The sequence below is a fragment of the Etheostoma cragini genome, chromosome 15, assembly GCF_013103735.1.
Source record: "Etheostoma cragini isolate CJK2018 chromosome 15, CSU_Ecrag_1.0, whole genome shotgun sequence".
NCBI classification, from domain to species: domain Eukaryota; kingdom Metazoa; phylum Chordata; class Actinopteri; order Perciformes; family Percidae; genus Etheostoma; species Etheostoma cragini.
In genome coordinates, this window is record NC_048421.1 from 21057760 (window position 1) to 21064859 (window position 7100).

At 38.5% G+C, this 7100-nt stretch overlaps 1 long non-coding RNA gene across 1 annotated transcript in view; it reads right to left on the reverse strand.

Moving 5' to 3' along the window:
* Positions 1–3093: 3093 nt before the first annotated feature.
* Positions 3094–7100, reverse strand: part of LOC117957739 — a 17633-nt gene continuing 13626 nt past the window's right edge. The window contains exon 3 of the long non-coding RNA XR_004659580.1: positions 3094–3247. This is a non-coding gene — a long non-coding RNA (uncharacterized LOC117957739). The remainder of the gene's footprint in view (positions 3248–7100) is intronic.

The window sequence follows — 7100 nt, forward strand, 5'->3', positions numbered from 1 at the left end:
ATACATTTGCTAATAGCGTTACATAATGACAAGCATTGACAATCGCCGTTTTGCATTTCGGTGACACTACGTTTAAACACCGAGAAGTAAACTTCGATTAGCAGAAAATTAACGTTAGCATGTTTTACCATAATTAACTAATTGGCAAGCTAACGTTACAGACAATTTACATGGTAACTTTAGAGACATTTACTTTGCAATGTGACTCTTATATAACCATAGACTATATGGGACAAATATATACTTCAAACCTAGTGAAGCTAAATCTTACCTTGAATTATTCAGCAGCAGTTGCATCCACATTGGCAGTGAAAGTTGTTAGCTAACGTAAGGTAGAGCAGCGTTGCTAGCTCTCAGCTAATGTAAGTCAGATCCCGCCCATAGACTGAATATCCCGCCCACCGGTCGGTGGCTCCGCTCTCACTCCGCCCTCTCCTCTAAAATCGTCACGTCCGCAACCATGATGGCTGCGCCCATAAACGCAAACTCGACGACTCATTTCTGATCTCCACAAACCAATGGGTGACGTCACACATGCTCTGTCCACTTATTTTAACGGTCTATGGTTATACCACCAAAATAAGTCAAAAAATAATCTTGGTGTCTTTCACGATATGTTGCAGCCTTTTGCAACATGCATATTGCAATAGATGGTATCGAGATAATAATAAAAAACAATGTTTTGCTCAGCCCAAATGAATAGTAAAACTATGTCACGGTTTACAGAAGTGTGATTCAAGGATGTTAGCAGGCTGTGTTTAGCTTTTGTTTGTTGACAAAGGCTGCCTAAGTCGATGGAACAGTGTGTGGATTCCGCTTTCCGAGCTTCTACTTTCTTCCAAGCTGAAGGCAAACAAGTACAGTCGCAGTCATTAGTCGCTTTACCTAGTCATTAAAATGTAACCTAAACCCGCACTGCAGTCATTAATTCAATGCACTACACTGATTAGCTAACGGTCACAGACTAATCACTCAACTCATCTTCAGAGGTCCCATTAGCAGCATTGCACCTTGAATATCATTACTCCACCATTGAACTGTTTTACTGGTGTGGAGACATTTAAAACTAACTGTGTCCCTTCATTCCAAGCAGCTGTTGGACACTAGGCAACTAGGTTGGGGGAATGCATGTATGTTGAATATTTTGAATATAGGGGCAAAATCAATAAATTAACACCTCGGCTGAAATGTTTAGAAAGTCATTAATGATAAATCGACATGAGACCACGCACACACGCTCCCACCCAATGATGAGTTCATCCCGCGGTCAGCTAACAGCTGGCGTTTTGGGGACTAAATCGATCATGCAGCATAAAAAACCAGGGAGATACAGTACATGAAAGAGTTGGGACAATAAGGGTGGTGGTTTTGGGGGGCGCTCAGATGGAAACAGGGGTTTACTTGTTTCACAGTCCACACGTAGTATCTGGTCCTCATGCCAGATTATCCAAACCTACCCAGAGCACTTTATGTTTTTGTAAATGAGGACTGGAACACAACAACAGATGAAAAAATCTGATGCTGGATGCAGTGAGCTGCTTCATTAATGCTGTTTTGGAAATTAGCTGGAGTGTTTGTTGTGCTGTCAAAGCAGCATCCCCATCATGCCTCATGTCAGAAAGGAGCAACTAATGACAAAATTAATAAATTCAGAGCCAACACAAAATGAAATTCACGCACAAACAAACTTATTTGTGGGTATTGTTTTTGGGCAAACCCAGCTCAGGAAAATCCTACAAGAGCTACTGTAACTAAGAGGTGTCTCAATTTATAGCCAAGCACAGAAAACCATGAGCGCAGGATGACTTTATAAAAGCAGTGTTTCACTAAAGCAGTCGCAGTAAAAGCAACAAGAGATTAACAGAAGTTTCCATCTAAATTCAGCGCAAATTTGAAAACATAAAATTCAAAGATTCAAAAGTATAGTACAAAACTTGCTAATGAAATTAAAAGTCTTATAGCCCAGGACTATATACTTCTTTCTCTATGTAGATCTATAGCATGCTGGAAGAGTCCCTGTGATAACTGTGGATACTGTGATGCACAGCTGGGGCTGAACATTTAATGTTATCAGTAGGAAACAGTGCGTTGCAAATGAAGATGTCACCCTTGGGCCCAGAAGCTTTTATCTGCGGATCTGATCTTGTAATTGAACATATCTGAATGTAAATCGCACTTTGTAAAATCTATTCTCCCATCGGATCTCTCTCTCTTTATACATACATACACACACACACACACACACACACACACACACACACACAGTTGTGTTCATAATAATAGCTGTCCAACATCCCTAACCTCACACATCTTATTTTTTCATAGAAGTGATATTTCTACATGGCAATTACTTTAGTAGTATGTGTAGTAGAGTCACAGAAAACAGACGGACCCAAGATACTATGCATCCTGATAAAGTTTCTTTGGCCTTTGGAATTAAAATAACCCCACACCATCGCATACCCTTCACCATACATTTCAAGCAAGTTAGGTTAATATTTGTGTGTGAATTTGTGTGTCTGTCTGTTACCTTGACATAAGCTATCATATGTTAAACATTAACAAGCTAACAGGCAGAGCACATGTTTTGGCAGCTTGCACCACCATCCCTGGCTTCACCTGAAAATCTATATTAACGGCAAAAACCTTCACATTTTAAATGTAGCTACAGTAATTTTTAGTTTTCATGGAGTTGACACAGTGGATGTATTTTGGTCAAATGTTGGGTGTTAACACAGAAATTCCAAATTAATATATCAGTGAAATTTGCTACATTGTGTAGAGGAAACACAAAACAAGGCAATTTGTAAGCTACACACAGTTTTCAGCCACATTAGTCGGCAGTGTTGTGCATGAACGCGTTCTTTGAACGCTAGTTCCTGAACGTAGGCTACTGTATAACTGTCTGATAAACGTTACTGTGAACACGTTCATTCTGGTGTTTGTGAACGGCCCCCTCTCTCAGTTTAACTTAGTTCAATAGGGTGCCAGGTTTTCCATAGAACCTTCCAGGCGAAGACCTGGCTAAAACCCACCGCAAACAGGCCTTAATATGTAGCGGAAAAAAACACCCTATCTGGCAACACCAGCCACCACGTCGCAACGCTGCATGAGTCATCAAAACAAAAAGCAGCATGTAGGCTACAAAGCAGCACAGAGGCTTCACATGATCATTTAAACGAGTTTTAAGATTAGGTTGGTGAGGATGCAAAAAATCAAACATTTCTGTGCAAACGTTGCCCGCCAGCTTTCAAAAATAAAATAAGCACTTCAGTTACATCCACAGCAAACCTGAAACGGTACATTGAACTGAAGCCCCCGGATAGCATTTCAAGGTATGTGCAAGCTAATCATAAATATGAAATCTTATGCAAAGTCTCAGTGCTAAAACTTAAAATAATGGCTTTCTGTGGTTCTGTATGGGCAGTGGCAATAATTATAAAAAAAATAAAAATTAAAAAATTAAAAAAAATACATATGGGAAAACTATGAACTAGTTAATTGTTGGTATTGTGAACGTAGTTCAAAATTTTTAAGTATGAGCTAGTTGTACTATGACTATGAATGAACTATAACTAGTTAATTTTAAAATGTATTAATTGAACTTTGAACTAGTTCATGAATAAAGTGAACTTTCCCAACACTGTATGTTGGACAATTAGGAGAACATAAGTTACATTACTGCTAGTATGGAACAATGCACAACTTTTATTCAAAGTGAAATTAAACTGAAGTCGTTTCATATTTTTACAAGATAACGCCCGCTATTGTTGCATTGCTAACATTACTGTAATTATACTTAAGTCAGGATTGTTTATACTCTTAATTTTTCAAATTGTTTTCATGACTCAATCTGAATCTTCAAATATTCATATCTATACGGATTTATATTTATGTTGGTAAACAAGATAGATAGATAGATAGATAGATAGATAGATAGATAGATAGATAGATAGAGAGAGATTGAAAGGCAATGTTTATGTGACACTAAAGCGTTATATATTACGCTGAATGACATTATGTGGAATGGGTACGAAAGTTATCTTCACTCTGTCTAGAACCATGGGAAGCTATAAACTAAGAATCATCCTTAATGAAGGGGACATACGGAAAGTGTCACTGGATGGGAAACCAGAAACGGTTGAAGAGCTGAAGATAAAAGTCAAAGAAAAATGCAAGCTGCAGGATGACTTCAATCTTATGTATGAAGACCCTGACTTTGGTTATTCCCTCTGCAACCTAGATGACATGGAAGACTTGCCAGCTACAAAGGCAACTGTGAAGGTTATTTCATTGGTGACACTCACACTTGTGCCTTCTTACCAAACTTACCTGAATGTACCAAGAGACATGAAGCATGGTATTTTGGAGAAGCTTGCTGAAGCGATCTACAAATTTGATGCCTATCCAAATGCAGAACGATACCATTCTGTTGCATTGGCGCTCATAAGCAATCATCCCTGCCTGTGAGAAACAGGCTCGCCAGATGAGTGTTCTGGCTGGAAGAATAGTTTGACATACAAAATATGGGAACTGTTGCACTAAACTGAGAAAAGCTTGATGTGCAGAGGTTTCAATAAATCGGGGGGAGAAAGGCACCCTGGAAATGGGATCAAAAGGCCTCAAAAGACCAAAAAGCTCAATTACTTACCAGACCTCCCTAAGGGGCAGAATGAAGATAGACTAGAGGTTGAAAGAAAGTTCCTGGTTTAAGAAATGAAAAAAAACGTAACCCCAGTGGAACTGTCATTGCATCTAAGATGGACCAGACCTTCCCACTGCGGAGACCGGAGGTTGTGGAGGCTGAACCTCCAGTGAAAAGTGAAAACCTAATAGGCTGGATGGAAGTGTTGACTTGACAGATGGCTTGATGAAAATTGATAATTCCAATCAATATTTACCTGTTGTAATGTTTGTGTTTGGTTGTATACAGGATTCTGACAGTGAGGAGGCCAGGGCCCAGGTATCTGTTGGATTGCTGACTATCCTTAGTGAAGAGGCGCCTATCTCTCCAAATCATCTCCATCTTGACCCAGTGTCTACTGCAATCATTCTTGAAGGAGGTATTGTGATGGACAGTATCCAGAACCTACCTCAAGAACTTTGCCTCTTGTTTGGGTTGTCCTATGCACTACACTTGGACTACCCTAAAGCCAGGAAAACACATTCAACGAGTGATGCTTGGCCTGGGAGACAACAAACTCCCCCCGAACTTCAAACTCTTTAAAAATCTCCTGTTGAGTTATAAGGTAAAAATCAAGAGTGACATTTGGTATACAATTTTGTTTATAAAAGTGGGTCCAGCTGCTTTTAATTTCTCAATTAAATAAAGGCACTCCTTTCATATTGTTTTATATCAGCCACTGGGTCCATCAGCAAGTTACATTTAGAGGCTGCAGGTGTATGGTCATTCATACATGTGTGAGATTGGTTGCCATAGTTATAAACTTACTGGATGTCACTTGTACTTAGGGTTAGGCAGGTTGATTCTGTCAGCACTTGATTCTTTACCAAGTTTGGGCTTTAAACTTTGTTTTTACAAAAGTAAAGCACTTGTTCAGGATTATCTTAAAATAGAGGTCATGGTTGGAATTCTCTTTCCACAAATGACAAATTTATGTCTTTTTATAAAGCCAAATTCATTGGCTGCCTATTATTACTGGAAGATTATTGAAGAACAATTTTGGTACCGATGTGTCTATAAGTAGATAGGCGAACATTCAGTCCAACAGAGTTCGTTGTTCACACCCCTTGGTGTTGCTTTTACTCTTCACTTTTGGAAAATGTTTTTATTTTTATATTGTATGGCAGTGAACTAAGCATGTGTGTGTTTTGGTTCTGTGAGAAGAGATATTCTGTGGTTGGCACTAATACCTTGACACTGATCATTTTAGTCTGAATGTTGTCTTCAAGTGGTACTGATCCCTTATAGTAATGACTAACATTTTAATCTCCTTGAAACCAACTAGTATCTTTACCAGCTGTCTCAGGTGTAGATTCGACTGTGCCGCATACACTAATAAAATCAAGTATATTTCCCAAGAATTCATACTCCTGTAAAAAAAAAAAAATTACTTGAAGCAGGGAAGTCAAGAGTTCATGGCACCAAATTTGATTGATTGAAATTACAAGGTGTATTTGGGCCAAGTACACAATACTAATTTTTAAGATGATAAAATACATTCAGAATAAAATTACAAATGTCAAGGTAATGCATACTTCCTCCCAGATTCAAATGGTTTTAAGACTTTGATTTTAACATTGTAAACTAAATAACAATGGTTGAGGTTTAAGGAATAAACCTGTTTCCACTACAATGAGGTTGTGTGTTAAGTATTTCTATTTTATGATACTTTATACTTCTTCTCTGGTACATTTATGTGACAAGATTTTAGTGAGTTGGCGGCACAGAGTTAACATAAGTGAGCATTTGGTGTTTGAGATTGTTATTCTTCTTTAGAATAACAATCTCGATGTCTAATTGATTAGTGTAAATGGAATAAGGTAAAGTGATAGAAGTACTTAATTTACACAAGTAACAGTTACTTGGTCTTTTCCAATCGGTTTGCATGGTTTAAACAAGTAAATCAGAATCCCTCTTCAAGTAACTAAAAACAAGACATTCTAAGTTGCAGGAATTGTCACATTAGTTAGCCCAACTTAAATAATTGTGTTTAGAGTACACACAAAGTGAAGTTCACATGACATTACTTAGTTGTTTGAAATAGTAATTCTGAGTAGTCTATACTAAGTCAGGAGTACATCTAAAGTAAATTGTCAACTACACCGCACAAAATGTCTTTAGTTACTTAAACTCAAGAGTAAGGCTGAATGCCATTCCTTCCCCTTACCCCTTCCCCTAGCTTTTGCGCTTTCACGCGGGACCTAGTGCTGTCCCAATACCTATTACGGCCTAGGGGAAGGGGATAGACCAAGGGCTGTATGGCCCTTGGAACCTAGTGTTGACGCGACCTCACTTGAAAACACACAGGCATCAATGGCTGCCCATCGACCAGAGAGACACATAAATGTAAATGTAAATGTGCTGTATTTATATAGCGCTTTTCCAGTCTTAACAACTGCTCAAAGCGCTTTTACAT